The sequence below is a fragment of the Stenella coeruleoalba genome, assembly GCF_951394435.1.
Source record: "Stenella coeruleoalba genome assembly, chromosome: 2".
In the NCBI taxonomy this organism is placed as follows: Eukaryota; Metazoa; Chordata; class Mammalia; order Artiodactyla; family Delphinidae; genus Stenella; species Stenella coeruleoalba.
This window is the reverse complement of record NC_137147.1, coordinates 112,304,989-112,329,385: the sequence shown is the minus strand read 5'-3', so window position 1 is coordinate 112,329,385 and position 24,397 is coordinate 112,304,989. Positions and strand designations below refer to the sequence as shown.

The 24,397-nt window shown below is 51.3% G+C and overlaps 1 protein-coding gene across 4 annotated transcripts in view; it reads right to left on the bottom strand.

Annotated features, from left to right (window-relative positions):
- Positions 1–24,397, bottom strand: part of NTRK3 (neurotrophic receptor tyrosine kinase 3) — a gene marked incomplete at its 5' end in the record, with an annotated part of 581,909 nt that overhangs the window by 386,076 nt on the left and 171,436 nt on the right. Inside the window, one exon of one of the 4 annotated variants that reach the window (XM_079911025.1) lies at positions 1,808–1,998. The exons of the other annotated variants lie outside the window; for them this stretch is intronic. Of the gene's footprint in view, positions 1–1,807; positions 1,999–24,397 lie in introns of those variants that run through there. 4 annotated transcript variants of the gene reach the window in all.

Below are 24,397 nucleotides of genomic sequence, written 5' to 3'. Positions count from 1 at the left end.
GGCTGGATCTCCAGCTCTCTCCTGCTTTAAAACCTTTTGTGGATCCCCACCGCCTGCAGGACTCCAGGCTCCATCGCCCAGCACCCAGCGCTTTCCCGGATCTGGCCCTCCTCTCTTCTCTGCCTTCGGGTCCCGAGACTGCCTGGTCCCCATGCCCAGCTCCCGCACACTTCCTGCCTCACTGTCCCCACTTGCATTCACCTCTGCCCTTTTGCTCCTAGGGCCCGGCGGCCTCGGCCTGTCAAAATTCTGCCTCGATTTCAAAGCCTTGGACATCCTTAACAAGCCTCCCCAAGTTCTCCTACTAACCCCTCTGGCCCTGTATGTTCAGAGTGCCGGCTCAGCATCTGTTACAGCATCGATCAGAGCCTTCCCCGCTCCGAGGCAGCCATGCGTGTTTCTGCCTCCCTCCTGGAACTATAGGTGCCTTGAAACCAGGCCTATTGCATTTGCACAGAACCTGTGTCGATCTAATATGCATTGAACTAAACTAGAAAATTAAACCAGGAAAGAATGTGTCCTATTCTTTCCCTTCTCCCATCTTCTACCTCAGCAGAATCTTTCTTGGGGTCCCAGGGACAAAACTTGCACACTGGGCAGTGTGGTCTTTTGACAGAGTTTTAAGTTGAAGGCAGGTGGGGCTGAGTGCCCTTCCCAACTCCGTGTGAGGTTAGAGACTGTGCTTCTACAGATAGGGCCTCAGAGATGTGGGTCTCTTGGGCATTGGGAGACTGGCCTCATGTTCCTACAGGATCTCAGGACAACCTGAAAGGAAGTCAGCATATCTGAGAACAGAGCCAGCGACCACAATGATTTCCTGGCTCCAAGGAAATTCAGGTACTGAGTCCAACGTCAACTCTGCCCATCCTGAAAGAAGGGGTGTTTGCCAGAAGCAGAGCCCAGCACCTAGAGGCCACAGGGCCACCAGTGTTTACAGGGCTACAGAAAGCAGAGGCTGCTGTCCCCCTGCAAGGTCGGCCTGAGCGTGTAACTCCTCCCGCCCCTCCCCCTACCCCCAGTATTAGACACCCCAAGGCACTGTTTCCCAGCATGGGGTGACCAGAGGGGGAAAAGCAGGTTCATTTCCAGATGCATTAGACATTCCAGGGGAAAATGAAGGGCTGGCAAATGAGAAAGGGAGGGCAAACCCATAGCACGAGAGGTGTTGCCCTCGGTCCCTGAGCTGTGGGGGGATTTCAGGCAGCACTGAGTGCAGGGACAGAGCACCAGTCCTCAACGTCGGCCCCAAGCTGTCCTTCAGAGAACCACTGGCTCCAGCTAAGCGAACCAACTGGTCCTGCTCTGCCCAGGACTTCCCAGGTCTTAGCACTGAAAGTCCTGCATCCCAGGAGCCCTCCTTCCAGGGCAAACCAGTCAGGTTGGTCACCCTGACTCTAGGCAAGCAGATATTATTGGGCCAGGACACAACAGACTCTGGGTAGGGGCCTTATACTACAGTCTGGGAGGTAGAGAGGGTGGCGCCTAAGGATGGCTAATGTCAAGGGTACCTGCCACCACCCAGCCAGTGCCCATGCTGAGGCTCAGAAAGGTCACCTTGACCCAGATCACTGAGCTAGAATTTGAACCCCAGCTTCTTCCTGGGAAGGGGGCAAGAGGGGAGTAGCATAAACCTTCGTATCTGAGCTGTCCCGCCTCTGGGACCTAGGAGCACATAAGCTCTGTTGATGGCCCGTGTCCTCATCCTGAGACCCAAGGGAATTCATCACAATTAGCAATCCCAGCCTCAACAAAGAGCTGGGTGCAGCCACAGGGCCAGTGGGAGAGACAGAGCTGTGAGGCCACTGACCTTTACAGCTGCTTCAGGTTGTGGCTAAGTGGCCCCAAGGCAGCCCCGGGTGTAGAGGGATGGAGAGAGACTTGTTTAGTCTCTGTGGCCCAGAGGGAAATTCAGGGGCTTCAAACTCAACCCCATCCTGGGTTGGCAAACCTTCAGGGAACTCAACCCCTCCTGTTGTCACATCTGCTCCACGGTCATCACAAGCCAAGGAGACTGGCTCATTCACAGCTTTGTGCCCACCACCACCACCACCACCGCCAGGCCTGGTTCTCCCCACGATGAAGAGCTCGGGTTCCTTCAGTGCTTTCTCGAGTTTTGAGTCTCTTTGTCCTGCTTGTTCCCCTTGGTGTCTGTTTCAGTGCATCGTGTCTTTTAAAAGACAGCTCTGGCTCTTCTTCATTGGGTCACAGCAATGAAGATTGGAAAGTGACCAAGGGAGAAGGAACAGAGGTGAGGGTTTCAACGTGAGCTGGTATGAAATGGATCACATAGAATGTTCCCTAGAACTGAACAGAACAACCAAGAGTGCTTGACCAGAGCAGACCACAGCTTGGAACTTCACTCTGAACCTTCTCCCAGCACGAATTCATGTCTGCTGCATTCCCATCCCACGGCTGACTCGGATCAATTAGAAGCAACGAAGCCTTCTTGCGAGCAACCCTGAAGCCTCGCCTCTCGCATCCAGTTGGTCTTTAGAACTTGACTTTTATCTTTGTTATTTCACACCTCATTGATTCATCCTTCTGTTCTTGTCCGTCCAGATCTTTCCAGGTCCAGAAAATCACCTACCCCTTTCCCACTTCAGGTCAGTTACAAGTCTGTTTGGCTTACTTTATCCAAGTCTTCAATCAAATTGCACATTCTGCTGACTTGGAGTCTCAGCCAGAGAAAAAGAACTTTGTCTGAGGAGCCAGTGCCCACCTGGATCACTTCAATCCTTGTTCATGTCCCTGCCTACACAGTATCCCCCTCCCTCTGGGTGCTGATGTGCACACGCACCCACCAGCCCAGTTCCTGTCCAGCAGAGCTCCCAAGGATGGCCTCTCTTTCCATTTTCTGATCGCCCAGCCCCCAAAGTTCAGCATTTCTCCAAGGTCTGTGCACCTGGGAAGCTAAGACCAAAGTCCCAGAGCCCCAGTGCCCAGGTTACCTGTCATTCCTCTTCTTGAGGATGTGGGGAGGTTTCTTTGTAGATACGAGGAGGCTTCTTTGCTTGGAGAGATGTCCATCAGATGAAGGGAAATAAAGCATATTCAACAAATGTGTGAAGTCTGGAGCTAGGCGTTGGCTTCCAATGGCCTTCAAGGCCATCAGAGCATCCTTCCCACTGTTTCTCCATTGGGCCATCATTGCTAAAACCCCGAGGCAGAGGAACTACCATGTTCTAAAGACCTCCAAGGGGGAGGGGCAGTATAGCCTCCATGCTGCCACTGACTCACTCCCTCAGTCATGCACCACATTCTGAGTACGTGCTGTGCGCCAGGCCCTGGATTGGTGCTGAAGATAGAGCGGTGGTTAGAAATGGCTTCCAGGAGCTGATAGTCTCCTGGAGAAGGGAGCCGTGGAAACAACTCAGTTTTGCCATGTGTGAAGTGCCCCAGTAGGGTGAAGTAAAGCTTGCTCTGAGCTCCCGGAGGAAAGAGAGCCTACCCGCACTTAGAGAGGGTGATATTTGAGCAAGTGTGGAGGCAAGTTCCTGTATCCCAGTTGTTCTAACCTCTCTGGGGAGGAAAAGGTGAGGCAGGTTCTTTTCAACTCATTTCTGATTCCTAGAGGGGAGACCAATTACATTCTCCTAGCCCCTCCGGTGTCCCGAATCAGCCCTCCAGCCCGCGGTGCCTGGCACCGCATCCAGAAGGGCTGCTGGGCAGGCAGGGCCCCTTCCTGTAAGCCAGGGCTGCGGTTGGCTCCAGCGCTCCAGCAGGGCCTCGGCTGGCATCTAGCACCACCTACTGGCCACACAGGGAAAAGCTCCTTGAAGTCGCTCCTGGCCTGGCTGTCACACCCCTTCTCACCCCGATCACTTCCCGACCCCTATCCTCCATCCCAAAGGCAGAAGGCAACCTTGAAAGGTGACATGGACACTCTGAAGGAAACAGGAGGTCACGGGGACAGCTGGAGCTGTCAATCCCCGGGACAGTCTGTGTCCAGGAACTTGAGGGAAATGAGACAAAGAGGGCAGAGCAGGATAGGAGCTGGGAAAGGGGACAAAAGGGAGAGCAGGAAAGGGAACAAGGGTTACAACCAGACAGGGGAGGTGCTGGAAGGTTACATGGAGTCTTCCTGGGGAAGGAAGGACTAAACTCTCATGGGCATTCTGATGTCCCGGGAAGGGGTCACATTCCGGCCACTGCAGGCCAGGTGCCAAAAGGTGCCCTCATGCCAGACAATGTCACTCCTCTTGCCCCAGACGTTCTGGGCAACTCCTCCCAGGCTTTAACTTCAAGCAGGCCTGCACTAGCCCCTGCTGCTCCCGGGACCACCTCTGGTGTCAGGAAGCACCCTTCTTGATGCCCAGCTCCCACTCTTATGAGTTGGAAGAAAGCAACAAAGATTGGGAAGAGGGACTTCCCTGGTGGCACAATGGTTGAGAATCCACCTACCAGTGCAGGGGACACGGGTTTGAGACCTGGTCAGGGAAGATCTCACATGCTGTGGAGCAACTAAACCCACGAGCCACAACTACTGAGCCCACGTGCCACAACTTCTGAAGCCTGTGCGCCTAGAACACGTCCTCCGCAGCAAGAGAAGCCACTGCAATGAGAAGCCCGTGCACCACAACGAAGAGTAGCCCACGCTCGCCGCAACTAGAGAAAGCCCGTGCGCAGTGACAAAGACCCAATGCCACCAAAAATAAATAAATTTTAAAAGATTGGGAAGAGACAAGAAAGGGAGAAGGAACAGGGGTGGAGGTTTCAACACAATTTGATATTAAGTGAATCACATATAAAGTTCCCTATGGAAGAGGAAATTGCAAGTAAGCATCCTTCAGGTATGAATCACTGGCTCAGGAATTTCTGCTGAGAAGAGAGCTTCCTGGGCACTAACAGAAGCTGCACCCTCCTATTCCTGGGGCTCCAAAGAGGGGCCCACACCTGACCTGCTTCCTGTGGAGGAGCATATGGGGCTGTAGGCAAAAGCTCAGGCTTGGGAATCAGACAGAGCAGCTGTTGACCTTGGGCAAATCACTTCACCTCTCTGAGCCTTAGGCTTCTCCTCTAAGAAATAGGGACACTGGGACTTCCCTGGTGGTCCAGTGGTTAAGACTCTGCATTCCCAATGCAAGGGGCACAGGTTCTATCCCTGGTCGGGGAACTAAGATCCCACAGGCCACAAAGCACAGTCAAAAAATAAAGAAATAGGAACAATAATGCCAATTCATAGGACTGATGTAAAGGGTAAACACTACAAACCACTTAGCACAGGACCTAGATGATGAGCTCAATAAATATTGGCTAGAAAAAAAGGAAAGAGAGGACCCAGGCCACTTTGTCTCTGAGCACCTTGGGGCCCCTTGTTGGGCGTTCCCAGGCAGGGCTTGAAGCCTCCCCCAGCCAGCTCCCAGCCTCCTGTGGGCGAGGAGGGAAAGGCGGGGGCCAGGCCTGTTCTCACGGGGAAGGTTGCTCCTGGGTGGGTGTTGACTGCACACCTCACCCACGGGGAAAGGCGCGCAGCAAGCGAACGGAAAAAGCCAGCACCCCTCTCTGCTGCATTCATTCTTGAGACCTTCCCACAGCCCGGCGCCTGCTATGGGGGTGGGTAAGAAGCACCAGCTGAGGCCAGTTTTGCCTTCTCTGCCTGAGGTGTGGACAGCAAACCCAGTGCATAGGCCCCAAGTTGGGTCGGAGCCAACTTCCGGACCCCTGGCTTTCCCAAGGCCCAGGGGTCGTGGGTGACTTGGCTCTGGATTAGTGGTTTTCAAACCTCTGTGCATAAACGCCACCTGGAGGGCAGGTTAAAATTGGCCCCAGGGTGCTGGGCCCCAGCCCCAGAGATTCTGATCCAGGAGGTCTGGAATGAGGCCCGAGATTCTGCATTTCTAGCAAGTTTCTAGATTTGCAGCTGCGGCAGCTGCTCTGGGACTATGTCAGTTGAAATTTCAGTCAAATTAAAATTTAATTTAATACAATTTAAAAATACAGTTGCTCAGTCCCACTGGCCACATTTCAGGGTTCCATTGCCACATGCGGCCAGTGGCTACCATATTGGACCAGGCAGATAAAGAACATTCCCATCACAGGAGAAAGTTCTGTTGGACAACGCTGCTCTAGGAAGCCCGTCCTGATGATGGGATTACCAAGGGAGACAAGGGTTAGGAGAAAAAAGAGTGTGTGTCTAAAGACCCAGGAGACTGAGACTTTATGGAAGCTTGAAGAACCCATGGGGGAAGGCAGGTCCCTCAAAGGCTCTTCAGCTGGATCAGGGTGTGATGTGAAATGGCCCAGCTCCCCGCTGACCATGGTGGAGGAACACAAGGCTCCACGGCAACGCAGAGGACGGACATTTCTTAAAGCCAGCTTGGGGAGTGGATGGAGGTGAGGCACAAGCTAAGATCTGAAAGAAGGCTGAGCAGGGAACAGGCCTCCGGGATTTCTGTTCAACTGTGATCTGCTCGCCCAGGGACCCGTGAGCAACCCTGTCACTCGGGACGTGAGCAAGTGGCTGGGTTTTATTGTGTGGGGCAGGGGCAGCTGTGAAGGACAGAGTCTGTGCCAGGCAAGGAGCCTGAATAATGGGATGCCGGCTCCGAGGAGAGACACACATCAGTGTTCTGAACAGATGGCCCAGCAAAAGGGGTTAAGGAAAGAGATGGCTGTGAGGAGTCTTGTCACTTGCATTTGAGCAGAGACCCAGGAGAAACTGACTTTTGGTGGGTCCGAAATAGCAAACGCTGGGGAGGGGCGCCACCTTTCCCTGTCCCCAGCCCTCCTCCCTCTGCACAGGCACCTCCCTCCCCCTCCTCTCAGGGAGGGACAGGCTCTGACAACTGATCCCCTGGGGAAGGGAGGGCACTCTGGCGGGTTCTGCCATGTCTCTGTGTGTCTCCTAGAAAAATGGCTCCATCCTTGAACACAAAGGAATCGGCTTTGGGGGCAGGAGGCTCCTAGGCTGCACCCTTGAGTGTGCCCAGACTTCTAGAGGCTTAGAGCTGTCTTCCAAATGTCCTGACCTTGATCTCAGGTCTTTGCTTTCTTTTCTGCCCCTTCTGTAGGGGTCCCTCCAAGAAGACCACCCCTTGGAAGCCAGTCTGGGACACAAAGCTCCTTGGCTAGGTGTACAGAGACCTGGAACAAAACGGGAAGCTGGGTCATTCACACGCTCAACCACTTTACCCCTTTGCTCCATCTCCATTTCCAGACAACGCTCTCTATCTTCTGCCTCTCTCCCCTCACACCCTTCCCTCTCCTTTCTTTCTTTCTTTCTCTTCTTTTCTCCATCTTTCTCTGCCTTTCTTTCTCCAGCTCAGATCCTGCTCTGATCCCCAAGGAAGCCCATCCACGTTCCAGTTCTGTCTACTCTGAGCTTTGCAAAGCCACCCCTCACCTGCCTCTCCTGCAGTTCCCAGGTCCTCTGGTCCCTGCAGTTCCCAGGACCAGTCTCCCCCTTGGCACTTGGCCCAAGAACAGCACTGCCTGCCCCTCCAGCTGGCCCTTCTCCCTTCCTGAAGCCTCTGTCTCCCTGCATTCTCCATCGGTCAGCCTCTTCTGACTACTCCTTCCTGGAAATCCCTGCAACCAGAATCAACAACTCACTCCCTTTCAGTTTCTCCAAACTCGTTATCCCTGACCTCTGGGTATAGTGGCTTGGACCCTGGTCCTGCCATCTTTTTCTTGTCCAGCAACCGTATCTTTCCCATTTATAAAACTCACTGTTACCTTGGATAACGTTTTGGTCTATAAGGAAGGCAGATTTCATGATGCCTTAAAAATAAAAAAATTATATTTTGCATAAGAAGGATTGCAAAAGGCAAAAAGAAATCACCCACTGACTCAAATTTCACACGTCCAAGGAACTTTGCCTGGCTGGGCTTCCTTCTGGAATATGGTAAAAAAAATTGTCACCACCTTGGGGTGAAGGCAGGGATGCCATTCTGATAGGAAGAGTAAAAGCAGACAAATGTTTCCCAGATTTCCTTTAAAGATCTATTTCTTATTGGGAACCCCGGGCCAGGGTTTCACAGTCTCAGCACTATCTACATTTCGGGCTGGATCATTCTTTGTTGAGGGGTTGGCTGGGCACTGCAGGATGTTTAGCAGCATCCCTGAGCTCCACCCACTCGATGCCACTAGCAACCCTCTCAGTTGTGACAATGAAAAATGTCCCCAGACGTTGCCAAGCATCCCCTGGCGGGGGGGGAAATCGCCTCTCATTGAGGACCACTGACTTGACAATGGGCAGGTTGATTTCAAGTGACAGGGGAGAGATTGGTGGCTCTGGACAACTCCTGAGGCTCTAGGGGAAGGAATATGACTCGCTTGGGCTCCTTTGGGTTGTAGGGCAGTCACGTGACGACAGCTCCTGCACACTGAGCTTCATCCCGTTCTGGGCATGGAGCTAGAGACAGCATCCCATGGGTTACATATCACACATCATGGAATTTTGCCATACTGCGGGGAGGGGAGGGCCTGAAACTTGGGGAGGCTGAAAGGCTGATTTAGCCCTTAGTCCTACCTCCATGTTGGGTGTCTTCCCTTGTCCCCTTGGTTAGCTCTTTGTAGAGATGAATGAATGCAGAGCAAGAACCAAGCTCATGCTACAAACTCCAAGTGTGCAAGCTCTTTGCAAACATTAATTCTAACACTCTGCCTAAGTTCCAGTCCTGAGCCCCTTCCCTCCTGGCTGGGAGAAACGGCATCTTAGTCCATCTTGTCCCACACATTCTTCTTACAGTGTGACTTTGAAACTCCTCCCACCGAGAGGTGGGGGTCCTGTGGCTATGGCAGAAGCGACATTATGTGACCCTAAAGGGAGGTACAGCTTTGCCTGGTTCTCTTGGGATGCTTGTTCTTGGATCCTAAGCCACCATGCTATGAGGAAGGCCAAGCAGCCACATAAGGAAGACACCCGTGGGTGTTCCAGCCGACGGTCGCAGCTGGGACCCCAGCCGACTACTAGAACAACTGCTAGACGTGGGAGTCAACAGCCTTCAGATGATTCCAGTCCCCCACTGGCAAGTCGTCCCCAGCCTTTGACTCTCCCCAGCCTTCGACTCTCCCCAGACTTCATGGAACAGAGACCAGCCGTTCCTGATGTCCTCTTTCTGCATTCCTGACCCATGAGCATAACAAAGTGATTGTTTTACAAAATTCAGAGTGGTTTGTTATGTATCAATAGTAGGTGGAACGCCCACCAGAACATCACCATGCAGATGGGGTCCTGCCTCCTTGCTGGGGGTTCTCCCGAAAACAGGGCAGGAGTCCTCACTGATCTGGAACTTGCACACCTCTCTCCTCCTTGCTCCTGCCTGGGGATCTCTTTGCAGTCCAGGGTGAAAAGTCTAGCTTTCCTTTTTGCTCCTCCAAGACACTTGGTTTGCACCCAAGCATCTCTTCCTTCTTCCTTTCATGTCTATGAGGCAGGAGATAGATGGGCCCCAGGCTGAGCAGCTGGAGTTTGTACTCCAAGATGAAGATAGGAGAGACTGAGCCCTGCCCAGATAAAAGATAGAGACCACATATTTCTCATTCTTGAGGTCAAGGAGACCTTCCCAACTATAAAGGTCCTTGAAAGTCAAAAAGGGAGGGAGTGCCATCCCATAGTAGGTGATGTCAACCTACCCATAGGGCTCTTCGCTGGAATCCATCCTGGCACCCGCACACAGGGGAGGACCCTGAGATAAACCAAATATGGACTCAGAACCAGGCAAAGCAAGATGATTAGCCAAAGGAAACCTGGAAGAAATGCCCCATATAAGTGATTCAAACTATCACGAGGGCGCGACTCTCTGAGTCCGCTCGTGTATCTTTCCACATGTACTGTATTCTTTTTCCTCCTAATAAACACTTTACTTGTTTCACTACTTTCTGTCATTGTGGGAATTCTTTTCTGCAAAGCCGCAGAGCCAGGACCTTGTCACTGGCCACTGGTCCCTGGTGGTCTAGTGGCTCGGATTCAGCACTCTCACTGCCGTGGCCCAACCTCAATCTCAGGCTGGAAACCAAAACCCTGCTTCAAGAGGCTACAGGCCGAGGCTGCCTGAGATCATCTCCATAACTCATCTAACTTTGCTGAGGGTTTAGGCTTTTGAAGCACAAAAGCCTGTGAGACTTTCAGGCCTTTCACATCTCCCACCATCCCTCCCCTGGGGAAAGGAGCACAGAGCCAGGGACGTAATTCAGTGGGAGAAAGGAAAGGTGCAATACCCACTGGGAGGGGAAAAAAGGTGCATCTATTTTTTTTTTTTTTTTTTTTTTTTGTGGTGCGCGGGCCTCTCACTGATGTGGCCTCTCCCGTTGCGGAGCACAGGCTCCGGACGCGCAGGCTCAGCGGCCATGGCTCACGGGCCCAGCCGCTCCGCGGCATGCGGGATCCTCCCAGACCGGGGCACGAAAACCCGAGTCCCCTGCATCGGCAGGCGGACCCCCAACCACTGCGCCACCAGGGAAGCCCCTCATCTATTATTTTGAATAGCTTTATTGAGATGTAATTCACATAGCATACAATTCATCCACTTAAAGGACACAATTCAGTGATTTTTAGTATATACAGTTACAGAGTTGTGCAATCATCACTACAGTCAATTCAAGAACACTTCGTCACTCAAAAACAGAAACCCGGGCTTTTCTGGTGGCGCAGTGGTTGAGAGTCTGCCTGCTGATGCAGGGGACGCGGGTTCGTGCCCCGGTCCGGGAGGATGCCGCAGAGCGGCTGGGCCCGTGGACCATGGCCGCTGAGCCTGCGCATCCGGCGCCTGTGCTCCGCAACGGGAGAGGCCACAACAGTGAGAGGCCCGCGTACGGCAAAGGAAGGAAAAAAACAAAACAAAAAAACAGAAACCCAATACCCCTTAGCCATCATTGCTTAGTCCCCCATACCTCCCAATGCCTGGCGACCAGCGATCTTTCTGTCTCTATCGATTTCGCTATTCTGGACATCTCACACAGGTGGAATCATACAATATGTGGTCCTTTATGACTGGCTCTTTTCACTTAGCATTTAAGGGTTTCAAGGTTCATCCGTGTTGCAGTAGATGCGCAGATAACACAAAGACATCCTTCCAGCTTCCCTCACCTCTGTTCCAAATTGTGGAGAATATGCTCTTGGCGTGTGAAAAGGGGGTCCTGCCTTCACCCACACAGTCATTCCACCTATGACTTTTGCAGCGGGATCAGCAACGGGATCCCAAATTTGGGGGCCACGCTCCAAAGCGAAATGAGAAATGGAGCTCCCGACAGCCCCCTCTCTGGCATCCCTCCCCGTGTGATTAAGTGCCTCGTGGGTGTCTTCAGTGAACTACTTACTACACTGGACCTTCTCCCACATGAACCTTCTCCCACATGAACCTGTCCCACCAGATACCATGAGCTCAGAAAGGAGGCCAGGAGCTCAGGGGAAAGACAGCAAGACCCTAGCCTTGCCGAGGGTCTCCAAAACACAGGCATGGAGGAATCCAGTTCTTAGGATTGCTGGCACTGAGGGCCGGGAGCAGGCAGGGTTTAGGACCCAGCGCCAAGCAAGAGGCAGTGAGGGCTGCCAGTGGAGGGCTTGTGGCTCACCTAAGAAATGGATGAAGAATGAGCTGGAGAGAAGCATGACCATCAATGAACCACAAAGCCTTTTAGCATCCATTTGCGACTGCTGCTGAACAAACAATTGCAAACACACCGGTCACGAACTGGGGCTTGGGTCTCCTGAGACAGCCTTGAACTCCAGCCCAGAGCCCCATCCCCAAACAAAGGAGAGAGGATGTGCCCTCAGCAGCCCTGTCTTGGGTTCTGTAGCTAGATCCAGACCTGGAACCCTGCAACCCTCCATCTCCTTGCCTTCCCCGTTCATGTTCCCGTCCCATTGCCAAGGAGCCCCCGACACCTTTTGCTCCATAAGCAATGCTCCGCCATGAATAGAGATGAGTTCCTGGGCTCTGCTGTCTCAGTAGCCACTGTTTAGATATCAGCTTTCAGAATCATATCCTGTTTACCTAATCCATCCATGGCTTAGGGTTTCCCTTGCTGGAGGGAGGCACAGTTTCTGTGTGTTAAGGAAAAGGCAACAGGCTCCATCCCCTGAAACAAAGGCCAGGAGGTCTGGAGAGCCCTTGATTTGGATAAGCAGAAGGGAGGCTGGTCCTCCAATGTTCCCTTCCATACTCCAGTCACTCTGGAAGGTGCTGGACCCAAAGGTCTGCTCAACTAGGCTGGGTTTGCAGGCCAAGAGTAGGGTGTGGAATACGTAAAGCCGCAAGGAACTCCTAGAGGGGATCTGAATTCCTCAGCAGGAGCAAAAGATTAGGCTAATTCATCCCCCCACCCAATGCCTCCCTTTGATCCATGGACCAGCCAGATCTTTCTAGCACACCTTCCAGAACCTGGGGGCTGGGGTCTCTCCACTTTGCCGGTAAATAGGAAAGCTGGAGCTCTGGGAGGACCAGCCCAGCCTCCTAGCTCTGCCGGCTGACTGTGTATCAACTAGAGGGAACAGGAGGTTTTGCTGAAATGGAAAACTCCTAGTTAGAGGCCAGAACATAGTAGATGTGCAATAAAGTCTCGTTGAGTTTGTCAACTCTCCAGCACTTTCAGACCCATTGGCGAAAGAGGGCAAAAAGAACGATCATGGAAGAAGTCAGGTACTTTGAGAAAGGGCTTAACACAAAGACAGAAATCAACTGGGCTGGGAGAGGACGCTGTCCCCGACTCAGGTCCCCAGTGCCATCAGCCAGACAGGCAGAACTGCCAACATGGCTACAAAGCTGTCACCCTCCCCCTCCCGGCCCTGCTGTCCACCGCCCCCCTCCCAGTGGCGTCCGCCTGTTTATTTGCTGAGCCCTGGTTTACCAATGCGCTGTTTTTATGAGTTGTGCTGTAGTTCTTGGTAAAGCACTTTAATCCACTTTAATGCCCCCACTCTGCTCCTCCGCGACAGCCTGGTGGTTACTCTAATGCATCCCTCTCACCTCAGGGTTACTAATGAGGTCAGAGGGAACGCAATATCCCAACTGAATAATTCACTAATCAGATGCTACAGACTCCAGTGGTAAAATTTATTTCTGACACCTAAACGGCAAATGGGTTTGTGGACACACTCGCTCTCTCTTTGCTCCAGAGCTATTTCTGCTAAATGGAGGACTACTGTGCTTGCTTAACAAAAGGGCTCTGGTCTGGCCACAAACACAGCTCATCAGTTGGGGCCTTGCGTATCTTCAGAGGGTGGGAGGGGGTGGGGCGCTGTTCAGAGTCGGGAGGGGGGCTCTCACCACGTGGGGCTGCCTCCTGAGCCCCCATCCCTCCCCTGGCAGGCAGCAGGTGCCCTTCCACCCAGCTTGTGCTAGTGGACACCTCCAATCCCTGCTCCCTGCCCCCTGTTAGATCGGGGTCCACTGTGAGATCAGCCTGGATGCAGGCTTCTTGCAAACATAGAAAGCTCCCCAGAACCATTCCCTGGGGAAATGCATACACCCATTCTAATTTTGTATTACATGTTCAGGGGTGCCCAGGTCCCCTAAAGGCCTCGGCCTCACCATAAGGCTCTTCTCTGCACTGGGCTCTGCTAGATTATCACTAAATTCTTTACCGCATCAGGTGTCCATGTTCCCAGTTTATGAAATGGAGAGAGACAGCTAGAGGTCTCGAAGCTCCCCCCACCTGGCTCTGAGATTCTCCGCACCTCAAACAGTGCCCCCAGGGCTCACTTCTTTATGCCCCTGCCGAGCCTGGAGAGACAGGACCCTCAGATGGGCTGCTGCCTCTGAGGGAGGCGTCAAACCCTCAGGCTCCCACATTCCCTCCCTCAGGGGCTGGGAGGACACAAATCCATCTTCAGACTCTGTCCACAGAGGGTGTCACCTGTCCTCCAACAGATGTGAAGTTGCAGTTTAAACTCCAGCCAAATTTCCCCGGGAACCAGAGCAACAGCCCCCCATTCTGGAACATCCCAGGCTCCCTTGGATCATGCCAAGTTTCTTCTTACCCCTTCAAGTAACCAGTCCCTGTGTCGGGTTCAGGGTATCTGATAAAAAGGAACATGGGAGACCTATCACAGCACTGGTACATCAAGCAGAGGGCTCTGTTAATATCCTTTAAACTTGATTGCCAAAAAATAGTAATAAAGGCATATGGGCACACATGAGACGAACCTGAATATCCCTCAAAAATATAGACTATAAATCAAAATTGTCTTCAGTTCTGAAACAGATCCTACCAATCACACGTCTTTTGTTGTGGAATTAGAATCAGAACCTCCAGCGCTCCCTTTCCTTTTTCAAACTCAGCCCTACTCCCCAGCCCTACTTCTCCAGCCTGCCCAGGTGCCTCAGGCTCTGGCCAAAGGGCTGGAGAAGGGAACCAACTTGGGCAGGGGACTGGTTTCCAGCCACAGCCTGTTCCCTGCCCTGGGCGGGCACGGCGCTGGAGGAGCCTTGAGTGTCTGGAGTCTTTGGCTGCGTGGCATCCACGTGTTTTTGTTTGTTTTTTTTTAACATCTTTATTGGAGTATAATTGCTGTACAATGGTGTGTTACTTTCTGCTTTATAACAAAGTGAATCAGTTATACATATACATATGTTCCCATATCTCTTCCCTCTTGTGTCTCCCTCCCACCCTCCCTATCCCACCCCTCTAGGTGGTCACAAACCACCGAGCTGATCTCCCTGTGCTATGCGGATGCTTCCCACTAGCTATCTATTTTACGTTTGGTAGTATATATATGTCCGTGCCACTGTCTCACTTTGTCACAGCTTACCCTTCCCCCTCCCCATATCCTCAAGTCCATGCTCTAGTAGGTCTGTGTCTTTATTCCCATCTTACCCTAGGTTCTTCATGACCCCCTTTTTTTTCATGTGTTTTTATTCATCAGCAACCATGCCACCTGAGGCTACTCTTCCATCCCCACCTCCCGAGGCCGCCCAAAGGTGCTGGAGATGGGCAACAGCTCAGCAGCTAATGAAGGGCCCTCTCTGCCTGGAGGGGAGGATGTGCATCCCAGCTGCTGGCAGCTCAGGCAGCCTAATTACCTGTCCCCCCAGCTCAGCCCCTCCCTGGCTCCCTCCTTCACCCCCTCTTTTCTGGCTCTACAAGAAGCTAAATGGGCTGGGTTCCACACCCCAGGGGCCTGCGGGGGGCCGCGGGGGCGGGGGCGGCAGGCGTGGGTGAGGTCCCTAGGCTGAGTAACGTGTGGCCTCCGGGTCACAGGTCTCCAGCCTGCTTTCTGTAAACAGAGGCAAAAGTGGCTGCTCCCCAGCAGCCTGTCTGAGCCACCAGCCTGCAGACTGAAGCAGCTCCCCGGCTTGACCTTTGCTCTGAGGTGTGACCCCAGCTTTGCACTCTGATTCTAATTTAGGAAGCCTCCTCCTCAACTGGTTCCTGGGAGCCTTGAGCCTGGCAAATGGATCTGAGTCCTGCATGGCTGATTCTGGCAGATTAACACCTTCACTCCGGGACCGGAGCCTGGCTGGGCGGGCAGACCGTCATCAGAGGGTCCAGCACGAGGTTCTGGCTCTGGCTCCCTGGTGCTGGGGAGTCTTCTTTGCCATTGAATTTTCCAGAATCTGTCTCTTCACTTCTCCACCTCTTGGTGCTCAGCCTTGAGTCCTGAAGCTTTCCTCCCGTTTGAATCCAGAATGAGATGGTCGGCTGGACATCTCATGGCTCCCAGGCCCTAGCCTCTCAGAAAAGCAAAGGGAACTAACATTCGCTGAGCGGCTTCCATGTGCCAGGCGCTGTGCTAGGGTCTCTATCCTCGAGGCAACCCTTGGAAATATCCTTGTGACCATTTCACAGATGAGGAAATTGAAACTCTGGTGGGTTCAGTAGGTCACCTGTGCCCCTATTCATTTGCTAGACCTCATTTAGCTCAGGAAAAAAGGAGCAACTGAGTCCTGAATGACTCAGGAGACCAAAGGGGTGTTCTGGAGGTGAGCAGGATGAGACCTCAGCCTGCAGCTCCATGGAAACCCCACGGGAAGGAAGGTGCATCTCTTAACTCCTGGGGAAGCACTCAACCCTAACAGATGTAACTACTCCTCCCCAGGATAGCACAGCTTGGGCTCTCAGGGGAGGCAGTAGTAGGGTGGGGGGCAATGGAAAGAGATTGCAAAGTCTTAAGCACCCCAGCTCTGTCACTCACCAGCTGCATGGGTCTAGATGGGTCATTTCACCTCTAAGCCTTGGGGTCTGCATTATGGGGGAAGGCTGGACCAGATGACCTCTCATATCCCCATTCAGTTCCATCATTCAACACTGGGACATGGATTCTTTATACAAGGAGGTGATAATGAACATGATCATGACCAAGATGCTAATGATATTAATAAAAGTATATCAAAAAAGAAGACTAACATTTATTGGGAGTGTGCTACATGCCAGGCATTGTGCTGTGTTTCACATGGATTATAGTATTTCACCCTTACATCAATGAGAACTAATACTGTTCCTGTTTTACAGATGAGGAAACTGGAGTTCAGAGGTGCTCTGCAACTTACACAGGATCACACAGCAAGATATTATTGGAGCCAGGAATCACATCCAGGCTCTCTGACTTCAGAAACTGTACTCTTGGCCACTATTCCAGGCCCTTCTTTATTATACATAGAAGACTTTGCCAGTCCCTGGCCAGGCTGTCTTGAGCCCCAAAGGCAGAGGGCAGGGCATCCTTTTCCAGGGAGTAGCAACCTGGGAGTTAGGAATCTGGAATCCAAACCCAATGGCTTTGACCTGCTCTATGGCTCAATTTCCATCTCTAAAATGGGACAAAAGAACCCTTCTTAAAAGAGCCTGTCTTAACCCAATGTACAAGGGATTATAAAGAGAGGAAACTCAAAAGGAGATTCTATATGGAAAAATTGCCTATATATGTAACATTGGAATTTTGGGTTCCCTCATGATTCCAGATCCTCAGGATGCCCTCCCCACCCCATCCCACTGATTCAGTTTCTCCCTCCAGTCTGTCTGAATGAGGAGACAATACAGGAGGAGGTGCTCTCTTCTTCACATTGATTCATTCACATATTCTCCCATTCCATTCATTCCACCCATTCATCCACCCATTTATACACTACTTTTATCCTTTAACTAGGTTAATTCATTCAAACATTTACCTATCCACCCACCTATACATCCATTCACCCACACACCCATCCATCTATCCACTAACCTATTTACTCCCCTATCTATCTATTCACTCATTCATCTATCTATCCTCCCATCCATTCATCAAACCACACACTCCATTTATCCATTCATTGACTCAGTCATAAATTTTATCCATCCTTCCATCCATCCACGCACATGGACATCCATTCACCCATATACCTATCAACCCAACCTCCACCTATTCATTCATCCATCTATTCATCCACTTACCCATCTATCTAATCACCCATCCATTTATCCACCTGGTTATCTCTCCGTGCACCGATTCATCTAGCTATCCTCCTATCCATTCATCAAATCACACACCTATTCGGCCATCTATTTATTAATTTATTCATAAATCCTATCCATTCTTCTATCTACCAATTCACTTTTCCATGCAACTACTCTCGCACCCACCTACCTACAAGTTTACCTATCAACTCACCCATCCACCCATCCATCAACTCACCCAGTCATTCATCAGTTCTTCCATTCACTCAACACATTTTGACCACCAGACCCTATATTATGTGCTGAAGATAACAGGTGGAAAAAAATCACAGACTCTGCTTTGAAGAGGTCAAATTACAATGGATAAGAGAGTGATGCAAAAATAGGCAACTGCAATAGGGAATAATGAGGGACGGCATAGTGGGAGAGATGTGGGATTTAGGAGGACAGAAGGGCCTCTGTGGGGATCAGAGTGAGGATCACAGATCTTCTCCTAGGAACTCACATCTGGCCTGGGTTTCAAAAGGTGATTAGGAGTTTGGTAGATGAACAAGGGAAATCAGTGCTAAGCAGAGGCGAATGCATGTGTTGCATAAAAACATGAGAGAATACAAAGCTCTAGAGCAGTGATTCTCAACTAGGGTGATTTTGCCCTTGCAGGGACATCTGGAAATGTCTGGAGAAATTTTTGATTGTCATAACTTTGAGATGTCACTGTCATCCAGTGGGTAGAGGCCAGGGATGCTGCTAAACATCTTTCAATGCACAGGGCAGCCCCCATCCCCAAAAGAAGAATTATCCAGTCCAAGTGTCAATACTGCTAAGGTTGAGAAACTGAGAAATCTGGTCTAGAAGGACAGTAGATAGTTCAGGATGGTTGGTGTGAAGAGAAGAGGAACCAATGAGAGACAATCCCAGAAAGGTAGGCAGGAGCTAGATCAAAGACTGCAAATCACATTTATTGAACACTTACCATCTTAGTTCAGGCTGCTATAACAAATTGCCATAGACTGGGTGGCTTAGACAGCAAACATTTATTTCTCATCATTCTGGGGACTGGGAACTCCAAAATCCATTTGGCTGGTGAGGACCCACTTCCTGGTTCACAGATGGCTATTTCCTCACTGTGTCCTCACATGGCAGAAGGGGCAAGGGAGTTCCCTGGGGTCTCTTTTAAAAGGGCACTAATCCCATTCATGAGGGCTCCATCCTCATAACTTAATCTCCTCCAAAGGCCTCACCTCCTAATTCCGTCACGTTGGGGATTTCAACATACAATTTGGGGTGGACACAAACATTCAGTCCATAGCACTTATCTGTAGTAAGTTTTGTGCTAGGCACTGGGAACCCAAAGATAAAATAGGATCCAGTGGTTTCTCTCTAGAACTTTACAATCTCATTGGAGAAATGATACATATCCATGAGGGGAAAGGAACCTCTAGTAACTGAGCCCCTACTATGTGCCAGTCTCTGTTCTAGGATCGTCATGTATATTATTTCATGGATTTCCTACAATAATTCTATGAGGTAAGTACTTTTATTTCCCTTTTCCAGATGAGAAAGCTGAGGCTCAGACAACTTAACAACAAAAAACAAAACTGGCTCTACATCACATGGTAAGTAAGTGGTAATGCACCAAAGTCCATGCTGTCCCCTCTGACAACTCAAGGTTGCAGACTTGAGGCAAATTACTAGTAGAGACATTGATGGAGATGGTGGTCCACAAAGGCTTCATGGAGAGGGCACAACTTTACCAGCATCTTGAATGAGGAGAGGACTCAGATATGCAGGAAGGACAGGGGAGGCGGGAGGGTAGAGTGAGTAAAGGCACAGGTGAGCAAGAAGGTGGCAGGTTCTGGAAATCCTGGGTGGTTGGAGGATTGGAAGATGAAAGAGGAGAAGGGTCCTACTGGGAGCCTAATGCAACAAACTGCATGTGGGGTCCTGCAGGTAAGATGCTCATGGCCGTGGGACCCAAAAAGACACCAGTGGCACAGACGTTAGAAATACCCCAATCAACAACCTCTGAGGGATAAAGAGAGAGAAGGAGAGAAGTGGAGAGGGATTTTACATTTCAAGACTGAGTTTTGCCTAGAAATATCTGTTTCTGGTCTTCCAAGGATGGAAACTTCCTCTGTCTGCCTCCATCAATTTCTGGGGGAAAGGGCATACCACGCAGATGACTACAGCAGAGCCTACTGCTCTATCCTGTCCTGGCCAGTCCTGGAGGGGAAGCAGCTGTCTTTGGGGGCATCACATTCACCTCTGTTAAGAGAGCTGTGCTCCTTCCTTCAATTCATTCCTACCCTTCATATACATCATCACACAGGCGCACACGGGCACACCCACACACACACCAGATCTGAGGGTTTAACAGACACTGCTCATCAGATGAGGAAGACAGTTTGCTGAAGAAAATGCTCACTTGGCCCCACTGCTCTGAGCTGCATTGGAGTGAGAAGCTTAAAGAATCAATTTCATCCAAGAAATGTGAAAGGAGACAGGGAAGGGAGGGGCCGGTTTCAGCAGTAGCCAGAGAGACAAGGCAAAGGAGTCATAGCCCAGACCAGAGAAAATCTTTGCAAATTGAATTTCTGACCATGGCAGGGAAACAAGCCAGAGCAGGGGAGAGGCCTTATCTCTGTGGGAGGAGCTCAGTGCTCCTGGGTCAGAGGGCTGCCCCTTGCCTCCTAGGGAGGCATGTAAAAAGAACAGGAAAATCCGGTCCCAGTGGGGCAGTGCCCTCCCTGCCAAGCTGCCCCACTGGCAGCACACATCCTCCATTTCTCCTTCACCCCTTAACACCTCTGCTCCCTTCCTAGTGGGAAGCGGGGGGAGGGCAGGTCCTGAGACTCTGCCTCTAAAGTAAGGCCTTAGAGGTGGGGACGATCTGGGCAAGGAGTAGGTGTAAGCCTGCTGCCTGTAGGAGCCCCAAGGTGGAGGCAGCCCCCCAGGCCCTGCTCCATTGCTTTGAACCCAAAAGGAATCTTCAATCGCTAGTCAACTAGTTCTCCTTCTCTCTGAATTTGGAGGTCCCTCCCATCCACTTCCCTCTCCGTGCACCCTGCCCCCCCGCCTCCCGGCTTCCCCCAAGGAGTACCTGAGCTGGCCATCCTTGGCTGAGCTGTGTGGTCATGGTCAGGGCTACATCCACAGAGATGACCATACTACAGAAGCGTAGGCCTGAGTGTGGGAAATAGGGTGTGTGCATGTGGGTGTGTGTGCTGCACCAAAGCGTCAAGCTGCAGGAGTCAACTGTAGCCCGTTCCTTGGGAGAGAAGCAGGCTGCCCAGCCATGAGCTGATGGATTACACACTGTCATCTTCACCTGGCTTTGGTTTGAAGAACAAGACCCCAAAGGTTTGTGGGACATGGGCTCAGGGAGTCCTGGGGAACCAGGGTTGTCTGCACACTGGAGTGGGAGGGCTGCAGACTTTGTCCCACGCCTAGTGGCAAGCCTGTCCCATTAAGCCTCTGGGCAGGAATGCATCAGGGTCTCCAACAGCTTTCACAACAATGGAAACCCTTCCAAAAGCAATGGCCTGCTGTGTGGTGGGATCATGGTGCCCCTTTTTCTTTCATCGAGGATCTGCTGGTCTGCAAGTTTGTTCATGTCCATTACATGCATTACAGCCACTAGAACTGTTATTTTTTCAGTGTCTCAAAGAGCTAAAACAGTGTCTGACATGTACTAGGCACTCGGTAAATACTTATTGAGGGAATAAATGTTTGCTTTATTTAATCCTCCCAACAGCCCTCAAAGGAAGACAGTTCTGTCATCACAATGTGCTGATGAAGAAACTAAGGCTTGCAGAAGCTGAATAACTTAGACCAGGACACTCAACTTGGAGTGGAGCCAGGACTTGCATCCATGTCCATCTCACTCCAGGGCTCACGTCCATCCTCATCCTGACACTCTGCTCTCTTTCTTCATAATCCAAGAAGCCTCATTTTAAACTTGGGATTTGTAGCATGTTAAACAAGATATCACTGAGTTATAAACTGAGTGAATTGCCATGGCCAGAACCAGCCAGGGGAGGGAGGCCTTGTGGGGAACTGGCAGGAGGGAGGAAGAATGGGGGGTGTCTTTAAAGAGCCCCAGAGCCTCCTCTGTCCAGAATGGCATGCACATGGCCCAGAATGGAGAAAGGCCCTTCGCCGGTAGCCGTGGAAATGCCTGAGGTAAGGACATGGGACCCCTTGAGGTCAGGAAACTGCTCTCAACAAGAACCGGATCTGGGAGAGCAGATGCCACCAGCACAGACATTGGGCCACCTTTGAATCATAGAATGATCCCCTGAACCCTGAGACTGGCAAGATGGGGGCTCACCTGTGAGCATTCATGACCTGGGACTCCAGCTCCTGGCCCCCGACCCCACTCTCCCCACCCAGACCCTCCATGGTCAATCAGCCTTGCTATTCGGGACCAGCTGGTGAGCTGAGACATCAGGTTTCCTCAGGGCCTGGTGCCCTCGACGACCTTGAGCTCACCTGAGGGGGACAGGGTACTGTCCCCACAGACCAGCATCTCTAAGACCCAGCACTGAGACCTGTTACACTCCTTTCCCCCTCCCCTCCACCTTCCAGCCCAGGCTCTCTGCACCCGCACTGAACATGCTCTTCTATCCCAGCCCCTCCCATATTGGGGCCCAAGTGAAATCCCTGGCCCCTCCCCCAGACCAGAGCTGCTACAACCCCTGCAGAGGGGTCAGGCTCTCCTGACCACGGAGAGATCATTATTTTAGAATGTGCCCGCACCTCTGGGAAGTGTCAGTTCACAGAGCAGAGTGAAAATAACAAACCAACACCCCCCAACAACAAACGCCATACGTCACAACAGGGACCTGACAAATGAAGAAAATAACCTGGACGGGGGAAAGAAAGTTTAAGGCTCCGAGTCTTGGCAGGGCAAGGGAGGTGCGCCTGAAGTCTCCAAAGGGTGAATTCCCCCAAACTAGGGTGCCATCCCTGTGGCTCTGTGCTGGACTATCCTCCTGGGTCAGGTGGCCTGGGCTGGGGCACAGCACTGGATGCAGAGGGCAGGCACTGGGGGCCTGTCTGGAGGGAGGTTGGCTACGGACCAGACCAGACGACCTGCAATGGGGTCACCAACCCCAGGGCTAGAGACAGAGCAGGAGTCCAGGAGAAAAGCTAAAATGAGGTGCAGAACCCAGGAGAGACACTGCCTGTGGTAGGGCCGTGCGGGAGAAATCCTGCACCTAGGGTAGCTCTCTTGCCCACCTCACACCCATCATGAATGGGCTTTGAAAGGTGCGTCTGTTGTCACTGCCTGGTCCGATTCCACCCCCTGCTCTGGTAATGGTGCTCCCTTCTCCTTCGGGGACAAGTCCTCACCTACACTCAGCCCATGATTGGGGTGGAGGGTGGGAGGGGGGTAGATGCCGGCCCCAACCTCTAGCTTCAGAGGTAAGCAAGTGGCCCAGGCCTGGCCAATCAGAGTATTCCATCCCCCTGTCCATGCCAATAGCTCCATGGATAGGCCTGAGAGTAAATCCTGTTGAGAAAAACAAACTTGCCAAAAGCGTGACATAAGCCTATTGCTACCAAAGGTCCACCATGGGAAGAGGACCTGAATGAGAGATAAGTAGACAAATGGAAAAGAAATCATAGAGTGAGAGAGAAAAAGAGAAAGAGAGTGAGTTCATGGCATTATTTGAACCCCTGGAGCCAGCTGTACCTGACATTTCAGTTATGCAAGCCGACACATCTTTTTTGGGTTTAAGCCACTTTGGGTTTAGTTTCTGTCACTTGCAACCCAAAGGGTCTTGATTCACCCAGATACTCCAATAAAGAGGACCAAACAGGGTGTCATCTCTAGCTGATGCCAACCAGGTAACTTACACTAGGGAAGCAGAAAGTCCATTAGCCAGATGAAAGGTTTCCCAGAGTATTTCTGGAGCTGATTCCACAGGGCATCCTATGGGAGGCCAAAAGGGCCAGCAGACTGGGCCATGAGGGGGGTTTCACTGCATCTCTGTCACCTGGTCTTGCCTCCTTGTCTCCGGAGAGACGCACTTGATGGAAGCCCAGGCTGCACGCCAAGGGTTACAGACGCAAGCCTCTTGTATGTCCCCTTACAACATGGGACTCTCTGAGTGTTTGGGGTCCAGCCTCACATGGCAGCGGTGGCCTCTCCCCTTTGGTACACTCCCCTAGAGCACAAAATGCTGATCCCATCCTGCTCTGTGCAACTGTGACTTTTGTGCATGGCTCCTCACCCTACTAAGTTGTGGCCACTCTGTTCCTTGTTTAATGTAATGGGACTATAAGAAAGTTTTGGGTTTTTAGAGAAAAAGATTTCACCACCATTTGTCAAATTTAAGTGACTTTTAGGCCATGATTAGCCTTACCTAGGACAGGGGTTGACCTATGCATCTAATCACAAACGTGTCTCAGTTCTGCAAATTGGGTCTCTTGACCTTGTGGCCCCACTGTAGGCAGCTCATCTTTTTCTGTGTGTGGTAAAACATATACAACATAAAATTTACCGTTCTATCCATTTTTAAGTTTACAGTTCGGTGGCATGAAGTACATTCACATTGCTGTGCAGCAATCACCACCATTCATCTCTGGAACTTTCTTCACCTTCCCAAACTGAACATCTTTGCCCATTAAACAATTACTCCCCAGTCCCTGGCAACCACCATTCTATTTTCTGTCTCTATGAATTTGACTATTTTCGGTACCTCATAGGAGCGGAATCATGTGATATCTGTCCTTTTGTGACTGGTTTATTTCACTGAGCATGTTCTTAAGGTTCAACCATGCAACACAGCTTTTGAGATCTTCTGTGGACATACCTACTAAGTGCGGAGCTTCAGTTCTTACTAGGATAGCCAACTCACCTGCTTTATTTCACACCTGGGGAAGGTGAACTTCAGACAAGAGAATATCTATTTCTAAATATAGGTCCAGCACCCTAAAATTCCAGCAGACCTGAATTAATACTCCTGGAACTGAGATGCTGTTTCCTCAAACAGCTGGTAAGCCTCCCTCTTAAAATCCTTTTCTGATAAGCAACAAGGAATCAGATGCTGACTCCACCCAGGAAACCGCCTCCCTC